This window comes from Natrix helvetica, assembly GCF_964273705.1.
Source record: "Natrix helvetica genome assembly, chromosome: 3".
NCBI lineage: Eukaryota > Metazoa > Chordata > Lepidosauria > Squamata > Natricidae > Natrix > Natrix helvetica.
The window spans coordinates 100,148,440-100,168,318 of record NC_138549.1 but is presented as its reverse complement, the minus strand read 5'-3'; the positions used below and the strand labels follow the sequence as shown (position 1 = coordinate 100,168,318).

General features: G+C 36.5%; 1 protein-coding gene across 1 annotated transcript in view; it reads right to left on the bottom strand.

The window, feature by feature from the left end:
• Positions 1-19,879, bottom strand: part of NEGR1 (neuronal growth regulator 1) — a 550,020-nt gene that overhangs the window by 469,953 nt on the left and 60,188 nt on the right. The window lies entirely within an intron of this gene.

The following is a 19,879-nucleotide window of genomic DNA, read 5'->3' as shown; positions in this document are numbered from 1 at the left end:
ATATGTCTGTGCAATATCCTAGAATTGTTCCATTCTACAGAAGAGGCTATTACATTATTAATCAATTTTCAGATGAGAGTTAATATTACTATACTTCTATTGCACGGATAATAATATCTGAATAAGGATCGTGGATTCTCAATGCCGTGTGTGTGTGTGTGTGTGTGTGTGTGTGTGTGTGAAAACTTGTTTGAATTGAATTCTTCAGTACTAGAAATTTATGTTTGTAACATACATAGAATATGATGGTTTTTGTTGTTATAACATAGGAGGGCAAAGGAATAATTTTCATTTACTGCTCAAGGGTGTAGATATGTAAAAGGTGAAGAAAGAAAAAAGCACATAAATAGTTAAAATTATGTAATATTATCACACCGATCATGGTGATGTATTATGTGAAAAACTTTGGCAAAAAAAGCAAACAAGAACAGAAGCAGGAACAAAAAAAAAATCTGGGTAAGAAGCCGGACACTTAAATTGAAAGTAGGCAAGTACAGTAATAAATCATGAAACTTACACAAGTGACACAGTGACTTGAATAGAGAAAATGAATTGCTGTGTTCTGAGTGCAAAACATAATAAACTGAGATGCCAAGAAATAGTAATATCTGCCAGTAATAATTTGCAGCTGAAATATAATCAGAAGCAATGTACATTACCAATAACATGAAGCTAAATAACAAATCATATAGATGAATACTGCTTCTTTGTGAAAGTGGATTGGAGGGAATTTGCACAGATGCTTTTAAGGTAGATTCTAATAGGAAAAAGTAAAATTCCAAGCTCTTTTAATTTGATGCTAGTTATGCCAACATTCTATGATTGTTTGGACAAAAGTTTTTTTTTCCCCTTAAATAGTAAAGCCTCAATTTTATGCAAATGCAGATGCTGTATCATTTCTCAAACAGTAGAAAATTATTATATAAATTTTAAGGTATCTAGGTGTAGTAGGAAAACATAATTGACTCGAGCATAAGCTTTTTTACATTGCCTTACGTGTTCCAGCCCTGCAGCATACAAGTTCTGTATTTTGTTGCTTAGCTTAGAAAAATAACAAGCATGAAGAGATAGATACAGGTCTATATCTGTAAAACTGCCCAAAATCTTGTGTTTATTAACCTTCTGAACGTAGATGCTTACTCTTCTAGCATACTACGGGTGTCAAACTCAATTGTGCCATGGCATATTGTGATGTTTTTTGCCTTTGAGGAGTCAGGATGGGCGTAGCCAGCCCATGACGTATCCGGCCTGAGGGCTGCCAGTTTGACAGCCCTGTAATCTAGCACCAAGGTATAAATACAGAAGCACAGGGGTGTCAAACCTGTGGCCCGCGGGCTGGATGCGTCATGGGGTGGCCACACCCACCCCATTTTAGCAAAGGGGGAAAAGTCACAATATGTCACGTGACATATTGTGATGACATGAGTTTGACACCCCTCAGTAGCAGAAAGTACCACAAGTTACATTAGGTCTGTGTGTTGTTCTTTAGGTAAAAGTACAAGGCCAAAAGCAAACAGCTGAAGCCCAATACTTAAAGTTAAAATAAATTTTGCCAGTAATCACATAAATGTTATAGTTATCCAATAAACCAAATTATAGATTGAATTTGAAACGCTGAACATTGAAACAACACTTGTTTCAGTTTGTCTGCAAAATGTCAAGAGGATTGAGGTCCTCCGTATCTTGACGGTAGGGTGGGGCAGGGGGGGCAGAGTATTCCATAGACAAGGTTTTGTGATCCTAGTAATTTGGGACAGTCATAGAAAGTAGAAGATATTAGGACATCATATTCCAAAGCCTAGTTTGCTTTACTGTTTTGGAATTTCAACAAGTTGCAAGTGGGCATAACAAAATTATTTTTTCCTGTTTATATAAGCATCCTAATGTGAGAGAGTCTCAGGAGGGTGACCCATTTTAATGAGGCTTGTGTTCAATTCAAGTAACTCTTATAGTTAAGCCTATTATTAAACCCACTAATTTGATCAGAATATCAGTGGTTAGTTCACTAAAGTTTGAGGTGGAGAAACTTCAGGACATAAGTTTTCTATTTTACCATTTGTTTCCACTTCATTACTGGTCTATCTCTCATGTTTAAGAATTACATAATGCTATTCTAAGAGCAAGTTTAGCTAGATGGCTAGCTTAACAACTACACTGTATGATGGAGAAGACTAGATAATTAACCTTTAATACTTCAACTCATGCTAAACCTTTGACAAGAAGCTGCTTTGAATTCAAGAAGAGGCATTGTAATTTCTTACCTATTGCCCTTCTCTTTTCAGAAAACTCACACATTTATCCTGCTCATGTTAGCAGCTATTTTGCATTGTAAATATCATCATATTCTATCTCGGAACAAAGATGTTACCAAAAAAAAAAAGCAATTTTAAAACCTCCAGCATAGATTACTGTAAATTTGGCACTCTTCATCCATAAGAACAATTTAACTTTCTTGTAAATGTCATCTCTGTGGAAAACAAAAAACATTAAGGATACACTAAAAGTACTGGACTTTAAAACTGATCTTTATGAAACTTCATGAATTTCATCAACCTATATTTCCTTAAGTATTGTTCAAAATTGTATTCGGTTCTGATGAATAGCTACAAACAAAAATTATACTTTTGAGGCATACATGATTTAGTTATGATTTAATTAATTAATTGGGTGAAAATTTAACTCTTGAACTGATTCAATTTGCATTAGTAATCTATTTCCAAGACAATTGGCTTTGACTTGAATCACTTTGAGATTTTGAGATCCAATATTTAAAAGATTCACCCACAAGCAATTCTGAAGAAACACCAAAGATCTAAAGTTGCTTCACCTTTAAAAAAAAATAAAAGAGTGAACAGGTAGTCCTCGACTTATAACTGAACCCAAAATTTCTGTTGTTAAACAAAATGTTGTTGTGAAATTTTGCCCCATTTTACGACCTTTATGGCTACAGTTGTTAAATGAATCATTGCAGTTATTAGTAACATAATTGTTAAGTGAATCTGGCTTCTCCATTGACTTTGCTTGTCAGAAGGTCACAAAAGGTGATCAGATAACCCTGGGACACTGCAACCATCATAAAAATGAATCAGTTGCCAAGCATCCAAATTTTGATCGCAGGACCATGGGGATGCTACAATGGTCGTAAGTATTAGAAATGATCATAAGTCACTTTTTCAGCGCAGTTGTAACTTCGAATGGTCACAAAATGAACTGTTGTAAGTCGAGGACTACCTCTATTCACGAACCTGTTAACACAAACTAATCTCACCAAGTTTCTACTGAGTATCTTGAGGAATGTTTTGCAATAAAATCTGAAATATTGTCCACACTGCATGTTTACAGCAACAAAGTAGCACTGAAGATAACAAGGGAACACCAAAATTTTCCCTTGAATTTAAAATCATGCAGAATTTAAAGATAAGTTCAGCCTTGAAGTCATATTTGGGATACTGAGAAATGAACTTAGCAGGCAGCTCAGACATTTACAGTAACATTTCATTAGCCCAAGAAAGAACAAGAACAAGAAAGAACTATAAAGGGATATAGTTGTCAATAGTTTTCACATTTAAAGTTATCAGAAAGATTCAACACTTATCAAAGATGTATGGTATGGAGCCAAGTAAGACAGAATTTGAAATACAATGTTGCAGCAATGATGAACGTATCATTGCTAAAATGTATAAACCTTGGTTGAAACTTGAAACAGAGAAAGGACAGGCTAAAGAGTGCATGATAAAGTGAGCTAAGAATATTGGTTATGATATACACATGGATCAATAGGAAAATGTGTTGCCAAAAAGGTTGAAATTGACATCATATTATGATCTTTAAGATAACTTTTATATAATAAGGTAATGTTCATACCTGATGACATAGAAAATATCTAGAATGTATAAAGGCATTTCAAAGGCATAATGGAAATGTAAACAATATGAAGGGACTTTATATCATGCTTAGGGACGTGTAAAAAAGCTAAAACATACTAGATTCAAATACATACATTGATACAGATAATTTGAAACATTAATAATTCTTCGATCTCACAACTGTCCTTTCAGGCCACTATGAAATAAAATCGTTCCAGGCTTTCTTTCTTTGATAGGCAGATGTACGTAATAGATTTTAGAAAAGCTATGATCTTTACAGATGACATTCTGAAGAACTATTTTTTGTTTGGGGCATTATTTTCTAAATATTACACTTATAAAGTCACAGTACCTCTAAAATTAGTAACCCTAGCTACAGGCCTTAAGACAAATTACATATTATTTTTTTCCCCAACACTGTAATTCAGTTTCTAACACTGTCAGTGAGAAAAGAAGAATCATAAGGAAGGCTGCTCTTTATCTATGGTAGTTATTAATATGATTAGCTTTAAACATAGTTCTGTGCTAAACAACTGGAAAGAACAAAAAATCCCCCAACAACTGCACTGTTATTTGTGCAGGAAAAAAATACAGTTTCTGCCTAAACAATATAAAATTACAAGAAATGCCATTAAAGGAGTTTGGGGTGGACAGCATTAATTTATTTTGTCTGACATATTACCATCACAATTCTTAAATGCAATAACTCATAAAATACAATTTAGAATGAGGCAAAATAAAACAACTAACTGCATTTAAACACTGAATACTACCCCTGTACAGAACATTTGACAAGATTTCTTACTAATTTATTTCTCTTTTTAAAATTATTTTCTAAATTATTTTAAATTAAATTATTTTTCTTAAAAGAAAAACAGTGGAAAGAAAGATCACCTTCATCACAAGTATAAACAATTTTGCTAATTTTTCACCTCCTCTTATTTTACAACCAATGGTATCTTCATCCCATATCCAATCTCTTATCTATAAAAAATAATAATCATTTCATAGCGTCAGCAAAAGTTCATTAAATAACTTATCTATAACAACGTATCTATTTTAATCTTGTGAAATAAACCCACATTACAATTATTCCTTTTTGTTCCTTCTAACAATCTCAATCTTTAGTCCATTCAAATAATGTTATAGAACTTTATTTTATTTCTTTTTTACCCCTTCTCATAAAATTCATGAAAGTTTTGTTATAGTTCTATGTTATAGAACTTTATTTTATTTCTTTTTTACCCCTTCTCATAAAATTCATGAAAGTTTTAACAAACCACTTTTGAAAATCAATATAAAAAATTATCAAGTGTGAGAAAAATTCCTTTTTGATTTTTAAAGCATTAACTAATTTCTTTTGTATACCCAATGAAATTATCTTATTTCATGTCATTCTTGTGTTCACTTTCATTACTATTTCAGTCTCTGACTTGTCAGAAAAACTTGTCCTGCTGCTGCTGTTCTTTCCAATTCCAAAAATGTTTTTAAAAAAACAACTGGATGTTCTTGATTTTTCTTGAACACGTTTCACTTCTCATCCAAGAAGCTTCTTCAATTCTAACTAACTGGTCTTCACCACCTTTGATGACCAAAAACATCCATAAACCTTTGGATCCAGTCCATTCATACATGAAAATCACTATTGACATTGTCGATGTTAACTTCTGATGGGATTTTTCAAAAATATCCTCCAATAGTTTCCATTTAATAATATTTTGTGTCATTGTGTAGCTATTAATGAGGATTATGTAGTCTTCGCATTTAATTAAAATCTTTAGTTCCCTCTAGTGTTCAATTTTTAAAGTTGCTTATCTCTTCTATGTTGTAGAAAAAAAATCAAAAGACGTCAACTTCCCCACAGGAAGAATTCTTTATAATTAATTTCACAAATTAATTTCAGATTTATCTGGATCTTTATTATAACTTTCTAAAATCAAAGTGTTGATTAGACTTTGTTTACTTTTTTGTGCTTTTGAAATTTAATATCATATTAAAAAAGAAAAACCCAAACAATTATCAATTTCTAAGAACCTGTAATTAAAATGTTTACATTAACATTTATATTTACTATTGATATTGTATTGACTGATATTGATTTTTCATGTATAGATATCTAAATTAAGGAAAACAAAGAACAGCCATATAGTGATGTTCAACCAAATCAGATCTCTAGATATCATGTCTGGATAATTCTGGACAGAGTCTATATAGGCTCTATATATCAATTATTTATTTTTGTTATTATTTGAAATACATGGGAGATGAAAGACAGAATTGGGTTGTTCTTCTCATAAGCACCCTTCAGTTTCAAACTGATATTCAATTAGCAAGTAAAGAGTAAGTAAGGTAAAGGTAAGTTTCCCCTCACACATATATGCTAGTCATTCCCAACTCTAGGGGCGGTGCTCATCTCCGTTTCAAAGCTGAAGAGCCAAAGATGTCTCCATGGTCATGTGGCCGGTATGACTGAACACCAAAGGCGCAAGGAACATTGTTATCTTCCCACCAAAGGTGGTTCCTATTTTTCTACTTGCATTTTACATGCTTTCGAACTGCTAGGTTGGCAGAAGCTGAGACAAGTATGCGGCGCTAGGAATTCAACCACCGAACTGCCGACCTTTCTGATCAACAGGCTCAGTTTCTTAGCCACTGAGCCACTGTGTAAATACCCATCCACAAATATGATGAGTAAGGACAATCAGAAAGAGCAAAATAGTTATCACAGATATAAACAATATACTTGTCTATAATCATTCTAGAGTTCCACAGAGAAATGTGCCTTTCAGAGACTAATTCAAAGCCATAGAAGAAAGCTGCCCAAAATATCAACTCCTCATGATCATTGACAATGGAGTATTTAACTCTTATCAGTAACAGAAATAAAGGAAAAGAAATAAAGACAATCTACACATTAAAATGATTCTCTAGTAAGTTTACTAATATCTGATATGAACAGTTTTACAAAAAACCAATTGAACAGTTTATTGGGATTAATTATAAACTTCTTAAATATTCATATTATTCTCATTTCCTATCAACATCATTATTTTCAAAAACATATATATTACCTTTACATGAAAGGCAGCTTATTTGTTTATTTATTGTGTATTTTATGCTTCAGAGTGGGAAAATATGAAATTAGCTTATAACATAAAATATATAATATAAAAGAAAAAAACATATAATTATATTTTTTTTCTACCTGGCTATTAATATCAGCTTCTGTTTAACAGGTACAGCCAAGACAATAAATGTTTTCCTATCTTAAGGTCAAAGACCAAATTACCTTAGGCCCCTGAAGCAGAAGAAATTTTCCTTGAAAATAAAGAAAGTAATGTGTATTTATTTGTCCCTGTATGTTTCTGTGTATTTTTTGGGTGTATATGTGTATTTATGCGAGTCCGTGTGTGTGTGTGTGTGTGTGTGTGTGTGTGTGTTTCCCACTGTTGTGATAGAAAGAGGATGTATGTATAAGAATGTATAACAATATAAAAATGTAATGACAATACTGGAGTATTTGGAATGTATGACTTTATTTTCAAAAGCCTCTGTACCAGAGATGGTATTCAGCAGGTTCTGACCAGTTTTGGAGAACCAGTAGCACAAATTTTTAATAGTTCAGAGAACCGGTAAATACCACCTCTGACTGGCCCTGCTCCCATATATTCTCTGCCTCTCGAGTCCCAGCTGATTGGGAGGAAATGGCTATTTTGCAGTAACCTTCCCCTGGAGTGGAGAGGGAATGGAGATTTTACAGTATCCTTCCCCTGCCATGCCCACCAAGCCTCGCCCACCAAGCCATGCCCACAGAACCAGTAGTACAATTTTTTGAATACGGCCACTGCTCTGACCCTTTACACTGATTTAGAAGAAGATTTCTAAAACTGACAAAATAAACACAAATTTTTACGCATGCAAAAACTTCACGACTACTTTGTTTAAATACCTTCAAATTTAATAAAATAATCAACTTCATATTACCACATAATGGTGTATGAGTAGAATGCAAACTTCTGGATAGTTTTAGTAGCGTTTCTACTCAATTGTTGCTTGATATTTAATGAAGCTCATTTTTCCGACGGTAAGCATTCACAGAACATCAGCTTTATATGAGAGTGTTTGTGTAAAATAATATATTATATAGGTATTACTGAGAAAGTCAGCAAATGGAAAATACTGTCACAATATTGTTGTAATTTTTTGTAATTAAAGCACAGAGCCCTACACTTCTTGAAGTAAATGAAACATATTTCATAGGTGTCATAGATTGGATTGCACTGAAAACTAAACAGAGGGTAATTATAATTCCTTTGTGCTACTGCTTTAACTACTCCCTTTCTCCCATCCTGCTTTTTCTTTTTTCCTTGTAGTCTATAAATGAATCAGAATATCATTCAGTTGCTCCTGTGCTCTGTACAGCATCTCATTTTAATAATATCCCAAGCGAGATATAACAGTTGCAGTAATTTTAATTAGCCATTATGTTGAGTTATTGTTAGAAATCATTTTAAACTTTGGCTCATTTCATTTCTTCTTTCTTTTGATGCAAATTTAAAATCTTGAGCTCACTTGAAATATTTGTACCTGGAAGTTTATAATGTATATTTGGGGTGTACCCAGTCTAGGAATATGAGTTAAACAACCTGTGATTACAACATCAGAACCTTCATCATGATACCACTTATTATATTACATTTATTATGCTTACAGAGTGATCTCCACTGCATTGTACAATTCAGAGCAATAAATAGCTGCCGAATTTGATTAATGGGTGAAGCAGAGCTGAAGTGCTTAATCAGTCTCCAAGCCTTTTATTGTTATCCTTTTGCACTGGAGATTACTTCTATTACCAAATCAAACTCTTGAAAAATGAACATAAGAATTCAGTCTCTACTTGAAGAGACTGAAAAATACATGCAGTTCATTCTCTGATGGCTCCCAAGTAATATTGCATAGTTGCCACGTTATAGTCCATTAGGGTGTGTCAAGATTTAAGAAATAACTTCAAAGAATGACATGCATAAATAAAAAGGATTATAAGCACCTACCGTATTTTTCAGAGTATAAGACACAGCGTTTTCCCTCAAAAAAGAGGGTGAAAATCCGGATGCATCTTATACGCATCCAGATTTTGAATACAGCATTTTTGGCCTCCCGAAACCCTGCTCCCTTCACCAAAATGGCCATGCATAGCCTGGGGAGGGCAGAAATGAGCAAAAGAACAGGCCATTTTTTGCTTGAATTTGCACCCACCCCCACCCCCAGGAACACTCTATAAGCTTCCAAAAGGCTATGTATGCCCTTTTTTAAAACAAAAATGGGCCCATTTTTGCAAAAAATGAGCTATTTTGGGGAGGTCTGCAGAGTGAAAAAACTTTTTTTTTCATTTGCCTCTTCAATATCTTGGTGTGTCTTATACTCCAAAAAATACAGTAATTCTCAGTCCTAGAATTATCACTCCTTTTAAAAATGTGTACAAAGTTTCAAACCATTAGATCTGATTTGCATGTATCAAGTGCTTTAGAGGAATAAACAGTAGATCTAATAGGAAGCATGAGACCATTATCTCTAAAACATAGTAAAGTTTGCTAGTGTAGATATTATTCATCACGAAATAAACTTTTGCTTTAAGTGTGATGATAAAAATCATGCACATGAATGTCACTCTTTAATTACTATTACAAAAATATCAATAAATGTGTTTTCCTTCTTAAACAATAGCAAAACAATACAGGTAATAAAGTCAGAGATAATAAGACATAGGTGTATTTGGTTAATAAAAATCTACTCCTTATAGCATAAGAAAATTATGTATAAGAAAATATGTATGTGACAAATACCTTTAACTTTTTAAATAAACAACATATTTGCAACTTCTGCCATACTGCATCCCTGATTGCTAAAAATTCCTAATATGCAACTGCTTCGCCAAGCAATGCAGGATATTTTATTTAATAGTATTCAAGTCCCATAAATCTGTATAAATAGGAACCAGAAACTGACAATAAAATGAAAGGTTGCTTTTCTTTTTCCTGTTTCTTCCTCCCACCTCATTAAGATAATAATTGAAAATTTACAGCAAACAAATACTAAAGAGGCCAGTAGCTCATAAAAAGAGGAGAACTAACCAGGCAGACATTAGAAAAACCATCAAATGCATTATATTTCTTCTATTATAAACTATCCAAGTAGCGTAGCAGACCTCCTCTTATATCTAAAAGTGAACCAGAGCAAGCAATTAAAAACATGTCTTACTTCCAGAAATTGAGTCTCTAAAACAGACCGAACCTTCTGTAACAATGTAGACATTATGTTTAAAAGCACTTCTTTCTGTATTTATTGTCCCTTATCAAATAAAAACAAAGTGTCATTTGGTTGGGAAAATGGTTTTGGGAACCAGGAAATGTCCTTCAGAAGTATATAAGTTGAAATTTAACTTATTATTTATTTATTAAGCAACTTTATATGGCTGCCTCTCTACCAAAAGGAACAAATTGAGCTACTGTACAGAATCCTTATAAATTGATTGGCTGATCGATTGAACTGACACAGTCACCCATCTCACTTTCATGTGACTCTTGCAGTGTACATAATTAAAATAAAATCAATATAATTTATCATTAAAATGGTTATTTAAAAAAATAATGACAACAAAGAGAGTGCAATCAACTTATCCCAATTATTTCATTGGTTCCATGCTTCCATGGTTCCCCAGGCCCAATGGCAAATATCAACTGTTGAGGACATTTCAAAAGGCCAACAGAGTTCAGTCTAATTTCACCTTGGGGGCAATGATGTTTCAAAGAGCAGGTATCACAGCAGAAAAGACCCTCCGTGAGCCACATCTCTCCTTGGCTGAATGGGATCTGCAATATGCCTCTCCTGTGAGAACAGATGTGATACGTGGATGTAATAGGGGCAAAGCAGTCAATCAAGTAACCTGACTCCATGCCATGAAGAGCTTTAAATGTCATTATCAGTGCCTTGAATTGGATCCGGAAACAAGATGGTAACCAATGTAGCTTGCATAGTAGAGTATAGTGGGAACAGATCCTGAGCATATATAACTGCCCATGATGCTGCATTTTACATTGGATAAAGTTTCCAGATATTCTTCAATGGCAGCTTCATGTAAAGTACATTACAGTAGTCTATTCAGGCGGGAACTAGGGCATGAGTAGAGTCCAGCTCTCCAGCAAGTGAGATAGGTTTGATCTTATTTTCCTTTTCCCTCTCTCTTAATTATTTGCTGTTTAAAAGTAAGTTCCTAACTGTCTTCAAAATAATGCACGTATCTTCTTTTATTTGGAAGATGGAAATTATATGATCCACAGAATTTTGTGATGCACAGCCAGAATAAAAGTAGGGCAGTTGGTTTTCAAAAATATTGAAAATTAAAGTCTTTTAATAATGTTACTTCATTGTGAAACAAACTATCTTCAAGCCTCCTTTTGCTAGAAGTACAAGAATGTTCTTACATTTCACAGTTTGTTCAATAATTTTTTAAAAGAAATATCTTCATTTGCTGGAGCCACTTTTTTAGTTAGTCTCTTCCAGCAACACTGACTATCTTCTTTCCTAAAGTCTTTTATCTCAACTTTCTAAAAGAAGTAGATTCAACTCTTTCCTGGAATTCTGAATTGTAATGTTTTGTAATATTTGATGTATTTTTAATAAATGTTTTTTAAAAACTCATTTACTGAGTTGTTGGATTAAAGTACGAGGCGGAAGCTTACCTGCTAATACTGAGAACTGGGTGAAGTTTCAGCAATTTGATACAATTTTCCAAAAGTTCTAGACTTAGCTGGTTACCAGAAACCTATATTATTGTCATCAATTTAACTTAGAATTTCATTGCAAAACGCTTATACAATAACATTTAGCCATCTGGCCCACATGCTGCCAATTTAGAAAAATTAAATCTTCTAAGCTTTTTGGGCCCCAAGACAAGGAGATTCATATGGTTGTCCTTGTAGTTATAATCGTTTTACTCTTTTAATTTAGCTTATTTGATCTTCTCAATATGTTGAAAATGAACTGTACCTTGTTTTGAAAAAGTTGTTTTAAGTGAACAATTCTTAAAACCTTTCGTGTCCTATATCATATGAAAGTGAAAGTTTATTTATATCAAGGTATTTTCATCTTGACAGTCTGCAACGGTGGTCTATCATAAAGAACCACACTATATTTCTAGAAATTGTGTGCAGACATCTGCAGGTTTTCTGAAGGAAATGCAATTGCTTCCAGCAAATGACAACAGTAAAGAACAAATGGAAACTTTATCTGTTGAAACCGGTTTTGTGATGGTGTTGATTTTTATGGTCATCATCTTGTGTACAAATAGAACACTTGTATTGACATATGATGTTTATGAAGTCCAAAACAGCTGAGTGCTAGGAAATAATATTTAATATGAGTTGTTCAATAGTAGTGCCAATTATAAACTCCCCCAGCTTAGATGCCAGCACCAAGAAAGTGATTGGACTTGATAGCAAAAGCATTAGAAAACTATCTAACTAACCAAGCTTCACACAAAAACAAAAACTAACACAGGTGGCTAATGGAGTGGAAAACTGAAAACTAAAATGAAATTGGAGTATCTTGCAAGAAGTCATGGCTAGAACTCGGGACAGGAACAGTCATATTGACCTTTTTGTTGCAGGAACTTTATTTCTTAATGTTGTTTCTTCCTGCTTTTAGAATGACTCTTGCAAGCCATAGGTAGTTGAGCCGCTGACGCACAAGTTATTTTGTACAAGTGCAATCCGACCATGATCCCCAGACCTGATTCATTACAGTGGGCTATGCACAGGAACGCTGCATGGGCTTTATTGAAATGAATGAGTTGCACAGCAGCCGTGCTCGGTGGGTAGCTCCTATAAACACATATTTAGAAATACTCCTGGTAAACATACTCCTGCTGCTGTCTGAAAATAATAAACAAGTTCTGCCTATGCATGGTATCCTTCATAATAAAAATTTCCAATAAATCCACTTAAATCTCCATGGAATTCTCCAGTGCAATTCTAGTATGGAAACTACTTATGTGTCCAGATGGTATCTAAAATATTTGGATCTGCATTCTGAGAGCCTGTCAACTGTCTCTGGTTGTGCTCTTCATATATGACTGTCCTAAATCCTTTAACGATTTGCCTAGGAGCAATTCATATTTTACAGGCATTAGAGGCCAAAGCTGAAAAGATTATGCAGATTTTCCTCCCCTGCCATTCGAGTATTGTCCTCTAATATTAATTTAAATCACCTACAATCCCGACACCTGCCATGGAGAACAAGCCTCTGAACCTAGAAAGATATTATGAATTTGTAACTGATAAATGCTGACTAGAGAAGAAAAGGCAATTTATCACTTTTTTAAAAATAATAGAAAGAAAGAAAGAAAAGAAAAGAAAAGAAAATGTGCAATGCTAACACATAAAAAAAGCTAACTGGGCTCTTCTCTGATTACACAGATAAATCTTAATTGTAAGATATGAATGATATGAATTTGTGACAAAAATTATGGTACTAACTCCAATTAGAAAAGAAAATTAGAAGAGTGCACAGAACACTCTTGGAGGAATTTCCAAAACTTTGATGCCTGCTTATGGCAAACAACTGTGTCCTACCTAGAAAGAGTGCAGAGAAGAGTAACAAAAATGATTCAGGGGACTGGAAGTTAAAACATGTAAAGAACAGTTGCAGGAACTGGGTATGTCTACTATGGTGAAAAGAAGGCACTTCTGCACACACACACACACGGAGCGTACAGCGTCTGCGCAACGCTCCACCGAGTAGCTTGAGCATCGCAAAGGCATCACAGAGGTAAGGATGCATGCGCACGCTGCGTGCACCGGCGCAACTGCATATGGGAGACGCCGGGGCCCATTGCACTGTACCGGTTGCAACAGGACTCACCACTCACTAGGGATGACATTCTAGCAGTGTTCCAATTTCTCAGGGGCTGCCACAAAGAAGAGAGTGTCAAGCTATTTGCTAAAGCACTTGAGGGCAGGACAAGGAGCAATGGATGGAAACTAATCAAGGAGAGAGCAACTTAGAACTAAGGAGAAATTTCTTGACAGTTGGAACAGTCAACCAGTGCCTCCAGAAATTGTGAATTCTCCAACGCAGGAAAATTTTAAGAAGAGATTGGACAACCATTTGTCTGCAATACTATAGGGTTTCCTGCCTGAGCAAGGGGTTGAATTAGAAGACCTCCACAGTCCCCTTCAACTCTGTTATTCTATTCTATATCTTTTTGGATAAGAAGGAGGATGGAGAACTGGAATGGCTGGCAGAAAACGGACACTGTTTTCAATGCTGAACAGAGCTGAAAAAGCGACAAGGCACATGGCATATCGCTGTTTCTACTTCACCACTGAACATGTGAAATACTACTGGCTGACCACGAAGATTATGGATTGCTGCAAACAATTCTAGAATTGGACAAGGAAGCCTTAAAGGTTCCAAGGCAATTGCTTAAAATTACTGAATACCGCGGTAGCAAATTACTACAATCTTGCGATCCCATAAAATCTGTCAGTAAGAGTTATTTAACCTTGTATAGTATGACATGTGTGCGTAAAACCGTTATGGCTTCTACCTATTATTTCGATTCTCTACAAGTCATGAACAAATGTAACAGGAACTAGGTAATCCTTTGAAAACTTTATGTTATCTTCACACAATGAAGAACCATTAATGATGAATAATGTCAGGACATACGCTGTAAACATAGTACTTCTAAAACAGAACCGTGTGCATGAAAGATTATAAACCTGTGACAAACTGGAAGTTGATATGAAATAACTTTGCTGCTATAGTGGCCAATTGGTATTGAGAAGTCTAAGAAAAACGCTGAATTTTATATCATATCCAAACAATATTATAACTCTGAATGTTCCTAAGTGTAGATTATTCAGTAGAAATGATAGTATATCCTACACACACACACGTGTGTGTGTGTGTGGAGAGAGAGAGAGAGACAGAGTGAAATATATATTTATTTTTATATTTTTATTTATTTTCTTTCAAAACTGTTAAAAGCAGCAGTAAAAAATTTGACTCTCCAATAATTATACTCTGTGAGGTAAGAACAGCCTGGGAAAATTATGAGGAACCAAACAATTAAATCCTTTGCGCAGTTAACAAAACAGAAAAGATATTTTACTGATTTGCAGCAGGTTTAATAGATGTCCAGTTTGCCTCAGCCAATACAATCAGTATCCTGGTACTGGGAGAATTTGAATATTCTTGATATTCAAGAAAATTCTTGAAATATTATTAAATATTTCATACTGAAATATATCATGCTTATTTGAAAGTGAGTTAGAATGAGTCCATTTGTGTGTGTGTGTGTGTGTGTGTGTGTGTGTGTGTGTGTGTGAGAGAGACAGAGAGAGAGAGAGAGACAGAGAGAGAGAGACAGAGACAGAGACAGAGAGAGAGAGAGAGAGAGACAGAGAGAGAGAGAGAGAGAGACAGAGGAGGGAGGGAGGAGGGAGGGACAGGAGAAGAGAGGAGAAAGAAGGAGAGAGAACTAAAGGCAACATTTAAAAACAGGAATTTGCAATGCATCCTTGATATCCTTTATTGTGTTAGGAAGTCCACAGCTAGATAGGCTACATTTAAGGTGGCTGCATCACACATTTTCTTGAAACACTTTCAGTTTTCAAGTTATTTTACATTAAAGATGTAAAATACCTAGGTATTGAGCAGAGAACGAGGGAGGGAGGGAGGGAGAGAAATTGCATACCTATGCAAACTTTATTGTACTTTCTGGCCCATGAAAGGTCCTCTCAAAAAGTGTTCCAGGAAGGGAAAGAACAACACCCTTAGCAATTTGTTGAATTTGTCTTTACATTGTTCCAAAATGTTCAAGAAAGACATATCACTGTCATTAAACAAATCAAACATTCATTTAAACTTGATTTGTGTGTGGCAGAAGAATAAATGTGTGGATTACAAACCACTGGATGTCAACATCTCATAAATTCAAGTCAATCTGTTTTAAGTTTTCTTTGTTCCATAAATAAATAAACTAACAAGCAAACAACTCAACTGTATCAATTTATGTTTTGCATTTTGTTGCTTTACTTACAGAATAACTCTCACTTATATTTTTTGAATTTAACTACCATAACTTTCCCAAATGCATGCTTATTCTTGTGAACAGTTTTCCAAATATAAGCTGGTTTATTATGTATTATGTATGTATGTATGTACGTATGCATGTATATGTATATGTGATGTGTGTGTGTGTGTGTGTGTGTGTATCTCTATCTATCTATCTATCTATCTATCTATCTATCTATCTATCTATCTATCTATCTATCTATCATCTACCTACCTACCTACCTACCTACCTACCTACCTACCTATCTATCTATCTATCTATCTATCTATCTAATTTTTCCAAGTAAATGCTGTTCTTAGAAAACCTTTCAACAGAATATAATACATATTATTGGACTATATTAACTGCTGCTGTCCATGGACTCTGTTTCAGTGAATATGCTATATGTTCTTGAAATATCTGTGATGTGTTTATTTTACATTCAAAACCATTCATCTGATTACTAAAATCTCATATTCTACTACAATAATTTTTTTCCAGATCCACTTTTGAAAAATTCATCATATATTATTTTCATATTATCTCCATCTGGCAGTTTTGTATAGAAGACTGTCTCCCATATTATTTCTAATGAAAATAATTATTTCAATTACATACACACCACATTTTAAGGATGGTTGTAAGGTTCTGAGTTTATATTATTGTTTGAAACAATATTATTTGAAATGTTCTCCACAGATATTATCCAGATTTCTATTCCAGTTTCATGACTAACATTCCCAGGGAGATTTTTAGAATCACAGTATTCCCCCAAATGCAAAGTAGGATGAAAATACAGTATAAAATAGTCACTTCCTAAGAAAAACTATTTTTCTAAAAATAATAGGTGTGCAAGAAAAGAATGTCAGTTGGTCTTACCTGAATTGCATGTCTTGAAGCTGGTGTGGGACGTGTCACATGTGGGTATTAACACGGCCCATTTGCCCAGAGACTGAGGAAGAATTTGAGGCCACTCCCTCTATTCCTCCTCGTGACTCCCCAGACTAACCAATGGTCCAGTCGCAGAAGAGCCTGGAAAGGAAGGGAACAAAGAAAAACACCAACTCCTTCTCCGGCTTTGACTGACCAGCAACTAACCCACTCAGGCTCCCATGCACAGGGGCGCACAGAATGGGCAGGAAGTGACACCTCCCACGCCAGCTGACAGTCTCCGAAGCGAGGCTTGGGAGGAGTCACATGGGACATACCAAAGCTAGATGTCCATGAGAGGGAATCATTGGGCCTGAGCCCCCGAGCGTCTAGCTCTCCCTGGAGAACCCTCCTACCAAAGGATGCCTCCGCAGAAGCAGAAGCATCCAGCCGGTAATGCCTAATGAAGGGGGAGGCCCAAGCGATCACCCTGCAGATATCCTCAATGGGCGCCTGAGTGGCCCAGGCCGCAGAGGTTGCCGCACTCCTGGTAGAGTGTGCTGTGATACCTCCTGGAACTGGAATCCCACGCACCTCATAGGCCTTGGTGATAGCTAGTTCACCTACTGATGGTGGCAGGAGATACCTTTGCCCCTTTGTTAGAAGGCTGGAAGGAGACGAAGAGCACCTCTGACCTCCTGAAGGCAGCCGTGCACTTGAGAAAAATAGGCAAGGCTCAACCACATCTAGGCAATGCCAGGACCATTCTCATTCCTGGAAGGTGCCGGACAGAAGTCCGGAAGCACCACCTCCTGGGCCCTGTGGAAGGTGGTGTTGACCTTGGGCAGGAAGGCCAGGTCAAGTCGGAGCAACACCCTGTTGCTGTTGTGGAAGGTACACAGATCCACCCTGGTGGATAAGGAATTGATCTCAGATACCTGTCTAGCTGAGGTGATGGCTACCAGTAAAACCACCTTGAGTGTTAGGAGCCGGACAGTTACCTCCCTCAGGGGCTCAAAAGGTGCCTCCGTAAGGGCCTGGAGCACTGTGGGAAGGTCCAAGGTGGGGAAGCGATGAACTACCAGGGGCCAGAGATTAGCCGCCCCTCTGAGGAACCTCTTTATGACCGGGTGCTGGGACAAGGGTTGAGAGCCCATGCTCTCAAGGACCATGGCCAAGGCTGAGACCTGCCTCCTGAGGGTACTGTGGGCCAGACCTTCCTCCAACCCATCTTGGAGGAACTCCAGCACCTGCAGTGCTGAAGCCAATGTCGGCTCAACTTGGGCAGACCTGCACCAAGACACAAAGGAACCCCAGGTCGCATCATAGATGCGTGTGGTGGACTTCCTTCTGGAGGCCTCAATGGTCCTAATCATCCTGCCGGAGAACTGGGCCTCCCTTAACTGCTCCACTCAAGCGCCAAGCAGTTAGATGGAGCTACTCTGGATCCGGGTGATCCAGACTCCCTTGGCGCAGAGCTACCTCCTCCCTGGGAATCCTCCAATGGGGCAGAACTGAGGCCCCACTAGGTCTGCGAACCAGGGACGTTAAGGCCAGAAGAGCACTACTGCTCTCTTTAACACTAGCTTCCTCAGGACCACGGGAAGCAGGGAGAGATCCACTGTCGGCTGACTGAATTTCTGTCAAATACACTTGAAGATGCTGGGTAGCAGTTGCCATTCTCCATGGTCCACCGTCTCCCTGCTGAGCCAGTCTGCCTGTTGATTGTTCACCCTGGAGATGTGTTCCTCCTGAATCAACAAGAGATTCCGTTCCGCCCATTTGCCTAGCCGAACTGCTTCGTCACGCAGCGCCATTGAATGTGTGCCCCCCTGCTTATTCACATGGGCTTTGGCCACCACATTGTCCATCAGGATCAGAAGTTGTTGACCAACCACTGCCTCCTTGAAGTGTTGAAGAGCCAGGTGTATCGCTCTGAGCTCCAACCAGTTGATGTTCTTCTGTAAGTCTGTGGGTGTCCACCTGCCCTGAGCTATCTGGGAATCCAGGTGTGCCCCCCAGCCGAATGGACTCATCCATAGTCAGGATCAACCTTTCCTGTTAGTGCAGCAAGACCAGCTTGTGACCAGAGAGGTGGGAGGAATCACAGGTAAGAAAAACACGAACTAAAACCTTAAGGCAATAACCCCTGAAGCCAAATGGAGAGTCAGCAAAAAGTACTCCTTCTGGGCAGAAGACTGAGGTTAATCTGGGGAGTCAGGAGGAGGAGTAGAGGAAGTTGCCTCAAATTCTACCTCAGTCTCTAGGCAAATGGGCCATAATACCCACATGTGACTCCTCCCATGCCTCGCTTCGGAGACATCAGTTAATTTATGATGGAAATGGTTCATCTTGAAAATGTCATACATACATTCCAGTCTCATAATAAATCCCCTTAATATTAAAATCAGTTGCAAATAATGTATACCTTTTTAAATTCCTCATTATAAATGTGTATTCACAGCAAAATACTGTAAAGGGTGCCATGGAATTATATACATACACAGACAGACAGACAGACAGACAGACAGACAGACAGACAGACAGACAGACAATCAAATTTTGGTGTTGTTCCAGAGTTGCAGATCCACTAATTGTACAATATGAACCTATTGATTTTAAAATGGAAATATGTTTACAAGTGGAAGAAAGAAAGAAAAATGAATTTATTCATTTATTTCCCTCAATATACAGTATATTGCACAAGGTGTTTTTTTAATGCACACCTAGGCATTTTTATAATCAGCCTTTCCAAATGTGTGCATTTTTGTATCCAACATCTCACAACTGTATTTTGTAAGCAGTTTTTACCTCACAAATTTAGAAAAGTATTCAGTCCAAGGAAAATCACTGTCCAATATATTTATTAACTCAGGATGTGTAAATAGGACTGGTTCATTAAAACATACACACAAAGTGACATTCCATGCCATCCCTAAATTAGAAATAGATGATTGAAATGTTTCAGAAGAAGAAAAAAACCCAGCATTTAAAATTGTTTGAAGTGGACTTTAATTGCTCTTTC